This window comes from Mixophyes fleayi, chromosome 5 (genome assembly GCF_038048845.1).
Source record: "Mixophyes fleayi isolate aMixFle1 chromosome 5, aMixFle1.hap1, whole genome shotgun sequence".
Taxonomy (NCBI): Eukaryota; Metazoa; Chordata; class Amphibia; order Anura; family Limnodynastidae; genus Mixophyes; species Mixophyes fleayi.
This window is the reverse complement of record NC_134406.1, coordinates 119,646,972-119,658,351: the sequence shown is the minus strand read 5'-3', so window position 1 is coordinate 119,658,351 and position 11,380 is coordinate 119,646,972. Positions and strand designations below refer to the sequence as shown.

At 49.3% G+C, this 11,380-nt stretch overlaps 1 non-coding gene across 1 annotated transcript; it reads left to right on the top strand.

Moving 5' to 3' along the window:
- The first annotated feature begins 6,098 nt into the window (after positions 1 to 6,098).
- Positions 6,099 to 6,172, top strand: TRNAT-AGU (transfer RNA threonine (anticodon AGU)). The gene has a single exon. It is a non-coding gene; the product is annotated as a tRNA-Thr (tRNA).
- The last annotated feature ends 5,208 nt before the right edge of the window (positions 6,173 to 11,380 follow it).

Below are 11,380 nucleotides of genomic sequence, written 5' to 3'. Positions count from 1 at the left end.
ACAGAGAGACACGCTGAAGGGGGACAGAGAGACATGCAGAAGGGGGACAAAGAGCGACACGCTGAATGGGGCAGAGAGACACGCTTAATAGGGCAGAGAGATACGCTGAATGGGGGCAGATAGACACGCTGAATAGGGCAGAGAGAGACACTGAAGGGGGATAGAGAGACACTGAAGGGGGCAGAGAGAGACACTGAAGTGGGACAGAGAGAGACACTGAAGGGGGACAGAGAGTCACTGAAGGGGGCAGAGAGAGACACTAAAGGGGGACAGAGAGAGACACACTGAAGGGGGACAGAGAGAGACACTGAAGAGGGACAGAGAAAGACACTGAAGGGGGACAGAGAAAGACACTGAAGGGGCCACAGAGAGACACTGAAGGGGGACAGAGAGACACTGAAGGGGGCACAGAGAGACACTGAAGGGGGACAGAGAGACACTGAAGGAGGCATAGAGAGACACTGAAGGGGGACAGAGAGAGACACTGAAGGGGGACAGAGAGACACACTGAAGGGGGACAGAGACACGCTGAAGGGGGCAGAGAGAGACACTGAAGGGGGCACAGAGAGACACTGAAGGGGGCACAGAGAGACACTGAAGGGGGACAGAGAGACACTGAAGGGGGACAGAGAGTCACTGAAGGGGGCAGAGAGAGACACTAAAGGGGGACAGAGAGAGACACACTGAAGGGGGACAGAGAGAGACACTGAAGAGGGACAGAGAAAGACGCTGAAGGGGGACAGAGAAAGACACTGAAGGGGCCACAGAGAGACACTGAAGGGGGCACAGAGAGACACTGAAGGGGGCACAGAGAGACACTGAAGGGGGACAGAGAGACACTGAAGGGGGCATAGAGAGACACTGAAGGGGGACAGAGAGAGACACTGAAGGGGGACAGAGAGACACACTGAAGGGGGACAGAGACACGCTGAAGGGGGCAGAGAGAGACACTGAAGGGGGCACAGAGAGACACTGAAGGGGGACAGAGAGACACTGAAGGGGGCACAGAGAGACACTGAAGGGGGGCAGAGAGACACTGAAGGGGGGCACAGAGAGACACTAAAGGGGGACAGAGAGAGAGACACTGAAGGGGGACAGAGAAAGACACTGAACTGTGCAGAGAGAGACACTGAAGTGGGACAGAGAGAGACACTGAAGGGGGACAGAGAGACACTGAAGGGGGACAGAGAGACACTGAAGGGGCAGAGAGAGACACTGAAGGGGCAGAGAGAGACACTGAAGGGGGACAGAGAGAGACGCTGAAGGTGGACAGAGAGACACGCTGAAGGGGGACAGAGAGACACGCTGAAGAGGGACAGAGAGACATGCAGAAGGGGGACAATGAGCGACACGCTGAATGGGGCAGATTGACACGCTGAATGGGGGCAGAGAGACACGCTGAATGGGGGCAGAGAGACACGCTGAATAGGGCAGAGAGAGACACTGAAGGGGGATAGAGAGACACTGAAGCTGGCAGAGAGAGACACTGAAGTGGGACAGAGAGTCACTGAAGGGGGCAGAGAGAGACACTAAAGGGGGACAGAGAGAGACACACTGAAGGGGGACAGAGAGAGACACTGAAGAGGGACAGAGAAAGACACTGAAGGGGGACAGAGAAAGACACTGAAGGGGCCACAGAGAGACACTGAATGGGGACAGAGAGACACTGAAGGGGGCACAGAGAGACACTGAAGGGGGACAGAGAGACACTGAAGGGGGACAGAGAGTCACTTAAGGGGGCAGAGAGAGACACTAAAGGGGGATAGAGAGAGACACACTGAAGGGGGACAGAGAGAGACACTGAAGAGGGACAGAGAAAGACACTGAAGGGGGACAGAGAAAGACACTGAAGGGGCCACAGAGAGACACTGAAGGGGGACAGAGAGACACTGAAGGGGGACAGAGAGACACTGAAGGGGGCATAGAGAGACACTGAAGGGGGACAGAGAGAGACACTGAAGTGGGACAGAGAGACACGCTGAAGGGGGCACAGAGAGACACTGAAGGGGGACAGAGAGAGAAACTGAAGGGGGCACAGAGAGACACTGAAGGGGGACAGAGAGAGACGCTGAAGGTGGACAGAGAGACACGCTGAAGGGGGACAGAGAGACACGCTGAAGGGGGACAGAGAGACATGCAGAAGGGGGACAAAGAGCGACACGCTGAATGGGGCAGAGAGACACGCTTAATAGGGCAGAGAGATACGCTGAATGGGGGCAGATAGACACGCTGAATAGGGCAGAGAGAGACACTGAAGGGGGATAGAGAGACACTGAAGGGGGCAGAGAGAGACACTGAAGTGGGACAGAGAGAGACACTGAAGGGGGACAGAGAGTCACTGAAGGGGGCAGAGAGAGACACTAAAGGGGGACAGAGAGAGACACACTGAAGGGGGACAGAGAGAGACACTGAAGAGGGACAGAGAAAGACACTGAAGGGGGACAGAGAAAGACACTGAAGGGGCCACAGAGAGACACTGAAGGGGGACAGAGAGACACTGAAGGGGGCACAGAGAGACACTGAAGGGGGACAGAGAGACACTGAAGGAGGCATAGAGAGACACTGAAGGGGGACAGAGAGAGACACTGAAGGGGGACAGAGAGACACACTGAAGGGGGACAGAGACACGCTGAAGGGGGCAGAGAGAGACACTGAAGGGGGCACAGAGAGACACTGAAGGGGGCACAGAGAGACACTGAAGGGGGCAGAGAGACACTGAAGGGGGGCACAGAGAGACACTGAAGGGGGACAGAGAGAGAGACACTGAAGGGGGACAGAGAAAGACACTGAACTGTGCAGAGAGAGACACTGAAGTGGGACAGAGAGAGACACTGAAGGGGGACAGAGAGACACTGAAGGGGGACAGAGAGACACTGAAGGGGGACAGAGAGAGACACTGAAGGGGCAGAGAGAGACACTGAAGGGGGACAGAGAGAGACGCTGAAGGTGGACAGAGAGACACGCTGAAGGGGGACAGAGAGACACGCTGAAGGGGGACAGAGAGACATGCAGAAGAGGGACAAAGAGCGACACGCTGAATGGGGCAGATTGACACGCTGAATGGGGGCAGAGAGACACGCTGAATGGGGGCAGAGAGACACGCTGAATAGGGCAGAGAGAGACACTGAAGGGGGATAGAGAGACACTGAAGCTGGCAGAGAGAGACACTGAAGTGGGACAAAGAGAGACACTGAAGGGGGACAGAGAGACACTGAAGGGGGCAGAGAGAGACACTGAAGGGGGACAGAGAGAGACACACTGAAGGGGGACAGAGAGAGACACTGAAGAGGGACAGAGAGAGACACTGAAGGGGGACAGAGAAAGACACTGAAGGGGGCACAGAGAGACACTGAAGGGGGACAGAGAGACACTGAAGGGGGCACAGAGAGACACTGAAGGGGGACAGAGAGACACTGAAGGGGGCACAGAGAGACACTGAAGGGCGACAGAGAAACACTAAAGGGGAACAGATTGAGACACTGAAGGGGGACAGAGAGAGACGCTGAAGGGGGACAGAGAGAGACGCTGAAGGGGGACAGAGAGACACGCTGAAGGGGGACAGCGAGACACGCTGAAGGGGGACAGAGAGAGACACGCTGAATGGGGCAGAGAGACACGCTGAATGGGGCAGAGAGACATGCTGAATGGGGGCAGAGAGACACGCTGAAGGGGCAGAGAGACACGCTGAAGGGGGCAGAGAGAAACGCTGAAGGGGGCAGAGAGAGAGACGCTGAAGGAGGAGGACAAAGAGAGAGACGCTGAAGGAGGGGAACAGAGAGAGAGACGCTGATGGAGGGGGACAGAGAGAGAGACGCTGAAGGAGGGGGACAGAGAGACGCGCTGAAGGGGGACCGAGAGAGATGGTGAAGAAGGGGACACAGAGTGTGAGATGACGAAGAGGGGGACAGAGTAATATGGTGAAGAGGCGCAGTGATATGATGAAGGGGCACAATGTGATGATGATGGGGCCTAAATACATCTTACGTCATTTTGACCCAACTACTTAAAAAACGGGACTACCCGGTAATTAATTTGGCTTAGGGGTGCCTTGGAAAGATTATGGTGACCCTAAGGGTGACTCGAACTGAGAAAGTTTGGGAACCACTGAGTTATGGTATAAATTTATTCAAAGGAAATAGCGCAGGTCGCTTATTTATATAATTGCAATGTACTGATTTTACTATATCGTGTGGCACTTTGTAGAGGAATGGTATTCATTTCTGATGCAATAAGCACTTGTTGAGGAAGTCTTTTGGGTATTTTGTTAGAGGAAATGTCTTGTTTGGGGTTTTGTGACTTTTGTTTGGGAATTCACAAGTTAGAAACAGAGTGGAGGAAATGTGTATTCTGCAACTGTCTGAAGAAAGCCCCATGTTAATAAATAAATGGTGATGGTGATGATGATGATATTAATCTCATGTTAATTAGACCTTTTGATGTGTGAGTGTCCAACACACCTGAAGGCACAGGAAGGTTTAATTAGACTTGCTGATAGGTTTCTTCTGTGTCTACAACAGGATGCAGAAAATCACAGCAAGTTTTAGGATATCACAGATGTGTAAATATTGTTAGCTTTCCATTGCATGTAAATCCATGTTTGGGTAAACATAATGCATCCTGATACTAAACATAACTCCGAACTCAGAGGGCTGGCTTACCCTGTGAGGCTGTGTCCAAAACTGTATAAAACAGCACTGGCATGTACTGAAATGTATCATTCTTGTTCCATCTGACCTGATCACTGGTACCTTTAACCAGTGTGAAAGCAAATAAACATCACTTGCTTCAAAGACCTGCTTGAGAACTTCTCCATGCTGAAAAACCTGTGACCCAAAATCTAATCCACTCCCTGCTGTCTGAGGTTTGGCCCAAGCTTTCCAGCACCACCGCTCTGCCCGCTCCCCAGCAGCTCTGGCCTGTGTGATAGGCCAGTGGGGATCCATCCACAGCAACCCTGATCTCTAGTAAGAGGTCAGGAGTACCAGCCCAGGTGTAGCAGCAAGTGGGTACCTTAGCAGTGACCGTTATCCAGAAGGAACCCGGTTCTGGATACCGGTAAGGAGTCCAGTGGTGGCAGCATTTGTAAGCCCCTCCTACTGCGACAAGAAGGCGCATTTGGGATAACGATAGGAACCGGTGGCAAAATAACAACAGACATGGTGGCATAGGCGGTCCATCCTGTCACAATGCCCCTTATAGATTTAAATAGTATAAAAGTTTAACTTGAAATGTAATCATACTTTTTTCTTCTAATAGACCTAATAGGAATAGGTATCGGTAAGTTATACTTCTTAAAATAGGGGAATGTTATGTTAAATATAAAGGCTTCTTCTATCAGGTAGCGTCCAATTAGCCATTGCTTTAAGATAATTGACGAGATTACTTAATGTAGCATTTATTATTTATTTTTAACAAAATAAATGTAGTGTTCTAGTTGTCTCCGTGTAATATTAATGATGAAAGTAGTCAATAGTGTATCGACATTGTTTACATTGGAAGTACTGCTGCTTCCGATTCATTACCAATTCCCTCTCTTCCGTCCGATATTTTTTTCTATAGTAAGCCAATAAACTGTTTTTCACACACGTCGCAGTAAATTGAGTTTCTTGTATTGAGTTAGACCCGACTTGTCCCTTTTCAACAAAAATAATGTCTGCCTGTCAGAAGCGAAGAACACGATTCTCTTTATGTTCCATTTCTTCACTGCCAGTTTCCCTACTTTCTCAGCGCCCATAAATAACACGCGGCTCCAATCTTATTTTCTCAAAGCTGTGATAGTTTACTGTGGCAAATTGATTAACTTTCTAACGGAGTTGGGTCACTTAAAATACTTTGATATTTTCAGCGCGTGGAAGTTGAAAAAGGACTTAATAGTTTTCTACATTAGCATTACATTACAGGTCTTTCTGGGCTCACCGGCTCCTGCAACAAATATAATCTCTATCACTATGTTACAAAAATGATTCTGCAATTTCAGGCACACAGAAAGAAAAAACCATTGCACACATTTTTAGAATTTTCTGTTCTTTTTGTTTACAAATAGTACTCGTCAGACTGTCATACATTTTAACCTCTGAGAATAGAAAATTTTTCGAGATGGCGCCGTGGCTTAGTTGGTTAAAGCGCCTGTCTAGTAAACAGGAGATCCTGGGTTCGAATCCCAGCGGTGCCTTTTTTTTTTTTTTTTTTTTTTTTTTACTATAAAAATGGAAAAATAACCCCTTTAATTCTCTTTCCAACAAATTCTAATTTATTTTAAAATGTTAGCATAAACATAGTATAATACAAGTGCTACCTACTGATCTCTGTGTAAATTCATAATCTGAATCTTACTGTATGCATAGTGATAAAAGAAAACACTTAATAAGGAACATGTTTAACATATCAAATGTTATCTTAACCAGTTACAATGCAAACATTATACTTTATTTTGAAATGATAGTATAAACCAGGCGTTGGCAACACCTGACAGGCGTACCCAGCGTCGGACTGGCCTGCCGGTGAGCCGGGCGATCCACCGGTAGGCCCCGACGCTGGTTAGCAACGCTCCCGCCTGGTCCGTCGTTCCGAACAGGTGAATATGTGATTGAAGTGTAGAGAGCCCAGACGCGACTGTGGCTCTCTGCACATGCGCCGTACAGATGAGTCATGTCACATGATATGTCACATGACTCATCTTGGAAGAAGAACCGCCCATGTTGGGGACGTCCTGCCGCCCAGGGGAGCTACACGAAGAATGCAGGAGCAGCAGGTTAGTAAAGCGCGCACCCCCGCAGCGAGCAGCCTGTCATTTTGAAGGAGAGGGGAGAGAAACAGATGTGGCATAAAAGATGAGGAGCAATAAGGGCATGATAGAGATGAGGGGCAATAAGGGCATGAGAGAGATGATGAGAGGCAATAAGGGCATGAGAGAGATGGGAAATAATGGCATGAGAGATGCTGAGGGGCAATAAGGGCATGAGAGATGCTGAGGGGCAATAAGGGCATGAGAGATGATGAGGGGCAATAAGAACATGAGAGATGCTGAGGGGCAATAAGGGCATGAGAGATGATGAGGGGCAGTAAGGGCATGAGAGATGATGAGGGGCAATAAGGGCATGAGAGATGCTGAGGGGCAATAAGGGCATGAGAGATGATGAGGGGCAATAAGAACATGAGAGATGCTGAGGGGCAATAAGGGCATGAGAGATGATGAGGGGCAGTAAGGGCATGAGAGATGATGAGGGGCAATAAGGGCATGAGAGATGCTTAGGGGCAATAATGGCATGAGAGATGCTTAGGGGGTAATAAGGGCATGAGAGAGATGGGCAATAAGGGCATGAGAAATGATGAGGGGCATTAAGGCCATGAGAGATAAGGGGCAATAAGGGCATGAGAGGGGCCAGAGCAGCATGGTATAGGGTGATGAAGGGTGGGTCAGAAGCAGCATGGAGGGTGCAGTGTGATCATAAGGGGGCACAGGATGGTGATGAAGGGGCACAGTAGTGTGTGAGTGATGGCACAGCGGGCTTGTGACAATGTAATATGTGTGTGATAGGTGGTGGCTAACTAATGGGTGCTATTTTGTTTGTGGGGTGATGGTGGGGCAATTTAATTTTATAGTGGGGACTATTAATTTAAGATGGAGTGGTGTGGGGGCTATTATCTAAATGTGGGGTTGAGTTTGAGGAGCATGAGGTCTATTTATTAAATATGAATATGAATTATTTAATGGCAGTGACGGTTGCGGTAAATAGGTATATTTATTATACTTAAATGCTATTTATTGCTGGGACTGTCTGGAGGGAGGGAAATAGGTTTATTTATTCAATGGGAATACTATTACTTTAATGTGGGGCTGGAGGAAAGCCTAAGTATTAATTGTGGATCCTATTGATTTAACGCCTGGGCTGGTTGGAATTTTCTAATTGTACCCATATTTTTTCCAAATAGGGAACATTCCAGGATCCAGACAAGCCACAACTAAAGAAACCAGTAGCCACAGGTGGTGAGTGACAAGAACAGGTAGGACAGTCTGTCAAATGTTCTGAGTCTAGTGGGACAAACCCGATTTTTTTTGTGACTGTTCCGCCCAATCTGAGGGTCAGGTCAAGACTGTGTACTCTTTATATACACACTGCATTTTTTATATACGTACTATACTATGGTGCTAGCTGTCCTTCGTGGGCTGACCACTCCCCATCTAGTGTCTGATCTTGCCTCTATGATGGCTGGCCACACCACTTTGGTGGGCCCCTAGCGTTGCAGTCCCCCGGTGGGCCCTTCATGCCCCAGTACGACACTGGGCGTACCACTTCTGGCTGGCACACCAACGCTGCAGCTGCCTCACTAAAGCAGCCGATGACAGTCAAAACAGAGCTTCTGCGCATGCGCAGAAGCCCATTTCGGCTGTCATCGGCTGCTTTACTGAAGCAGATCCCGGGTTTCTGGAGAGGAAGATGCGTGTCTCCAAATGTTAAGTAGGAGCGTCACTAAAAATTAGAGATGGGTGGGCTCGGTTCCCAGAGATCCGAACCCACCCGAACATCGAACATCGCCTATACTCTCCCGCCCGTTCGGTATCGAAATCGAGGCAAAACGTCATTGTGACGTATTCGTATTTCAGAGCTCGGTTCTCGCGAGATTTGATAAATACCCGCCTCCACAGCAATCCATCACCATTTGACAGAGGGAGAGAGCAGGGTTAGGTCACAGGCTGTATTAGAGCAGGGACAGAGCAATAATTGTACACCTTTTTCTTTGTATTATTATTTCATTTCTAATCTATTCAATTCTATTATTAATTCCAATTCTATTAGCAATTGTTAGAGCAGGAAGAGACTAGGATAGAGGAGGCTATTTTTTAAATTTTTTGCACTAGAAGTGCTTTGGGGTGTCCCATATTCCCCAGTGTGAAACACAATTTTTCTGTCTGTCAAAAGTCATATTTGTCAGCAGTATCTAATACAATATTTTGCACTACAAGTGCTTTGGGGTGTCCCATATTCCCCATTGTGAAACATTAATTTTTCTGGCTGTCAAAAGTGATATTTATCAGAAGTATTTCTACCATTTTTTGCACTATAAGTGCTTTGGGGTGTCCCATATTCCCCAGTGTGGAACTCTAATTCTTCTGGCTGTAAAAAGTGATATTTATCAGCAGTATCTATACAATTTTTTGCACTACAAGTGCTTTGGGCTCATTAAAATGGATTATTATTATTATTATTATCCTTTATTTGTTAGGCGCCACAAGAGTTCCGCAGCGCCGTACAATGCACAAACAGTACACAATACAGGGTATTACATTACTGAACAGTAAACAAAAAATACTGACACTTGAGGAGCTCCAAGCAGGCTAATGAGGTAGAGATGGAGCAGAAGAGCTGGTAAGGACACAAGAGGGAGGAGGGCCCTGCTCAATGAGCTTACATCCTAAGGGAGGGTGAACAAAAAACAAGTACAGAGGGAGTGAGTTGGCGTATAAAGGAGGGGAGGCGGGGTTAGGTGGAAGGTGGGTAGGCTTTGAGGAACAGGTGGGTTTTTAGTGGAAGGAGCTAAGAGTGGGAGAGAGACGGATGGAGCGAGGCAGATCATTCCAGTGAAGGGGGGCAGCGCGGGAGAAGTCTTGGATTCTGGAGTGGAAAGAGGTAATCAGAGTGGAGGAGAGGCGACAGTCATTGGCCGAGCACAGAGAGCGGGCAGGAGTGTGAATGGAGAGGAGGTCAGTGATATAGGGGGCAGTGGACTGGGAGAGCGCCTTGTACGTTGTGGTCAGAAGTTTGAAAAGGATTCTGTAGGGTATGGGGAGCCAGTATAGGGCAAGGCAGAGAGGGGATGCGGAGGAGGAGCAGTGAGATAGGAAGATGAGTCTAGCAGCTGCGTTAAGAATAGAGTGGAGCCGGGGCGAGATGGGAGAGGGGGAGGCCGGAGAAGAGGAGGTTGCAGTAGTCCAGGCGGGAGATAATGAGTGCATGGATGCTAGTTTTGGTGGCATTCTGAGAGAGGAAAGGTCGGATGCGGGCAATGTTGCGAAGTTGGAAGCGACAGGCTTGGGCAAGGGATTGAATGTGGGGGGTAAAGGAGAGAGAAGAGTCGAAGGTAACGCCTAGGCAGCGAAGTTGGGTGACAGAAGAGATGGAGGTGTTATTAACAGTGATAGAGAGGTCGTGGTGGGAGGGGAGCCTGGGGGGAGGAAAGACAATGAGCTCCGTTTTGGAGATGTTGATCTTGAGAAATCGTGAGAACATCCAGGAGGAGATGGCAGAGAGGCAGTCGGATACATGAGAGAGAAGGGAGGGGGAGAGGTCAGGCGAGGAGATGTAGAGTTGAATGTCGTCAGCGTAGAGGTGATACTGAAGACCGAAGGAGGAGATAAGAGCGCCAAGGGAGGAGGTATAGAGTGAAAAGATTAGAGGGCCAAGAACAGAGCCTTGAGGGACTCCAACAGGGAGAGGGGAGGGGGTTGAGGAAGAGCCAGAGGTGGATACCGAGAAGGAGCGGTTAGCGAGGTAAGAGGTGAACCAGGCGAGGACAGAACCCGATAGGCCAAGAGAGAGAAGAGTTTGTAGCAGGAGGGGGTGATCAACGGTATCAAAGGCCGCATAGAGTTCGAGTAGGATGACCAGATAGAAGTGACCCTTGGATTTGGCTAGTAGGAGGTCATTGGTAACTTTGGCCAGGGCAGTTTCGGTGCAGTGGAGGGGGCGGAAGCCTGATTGTAGAGGGTCAAGGAGGGAGTAGTCTGAGAGGTGTCTGGTGAGGCGGTTGTAGACAATCCTCTCAAGTAATTTGGAAGCATAGGGGAGAAGAGAGATAGGGCGATAGTTAGCAGGAGAGGTAGGGTCAAGATTAGGTTTCTTGAGGATGGGAGAGATAAGAGCGTGTTTAAAAGAAGAGGGGACCATGCCAGAGGAGAGTGAGAGGTTGAAGAGGTGAGCGAGGTAAGAGCAGACCGTGGGGGAGAGAGAGCGAAGGAGGCGAGAGGGGATAGGATCGAGAGGACAGGTGGAGGGTGGAGAGGATAGAATAAGTGAGCGAACTTCATCACCCGAGGTGGGGCAGAAGGAGCACCAGAGTTGGTTGGTGGGGGGAGGTGAAGGGAAAAGGGGGGAAAGAGAGGGAAGGGAGGAGGAGATGTTAAGTCTGATGGCCTCAATTTTGTAAGAGAAAAAGGTGGCGGAAAGGGAAGGTGGGATGGGAGGGGGGGTGGAGAGAGGAGGGAGTTGAAGGTGGCAAAGAGGCCGCGGGGATTGGAGGACTGAGAAGGAATGAGGGACTTAAAGAAGGATTATTTGGCAAGGGAGAGGGCGGAGCAGAATGAGGTGAGGATAAATTTAAAGTGAAGGAAGTCAGCCAGGGAACGAGATTTCCTCCAGAGGCGTTCAGCAGTGCGAGAGCA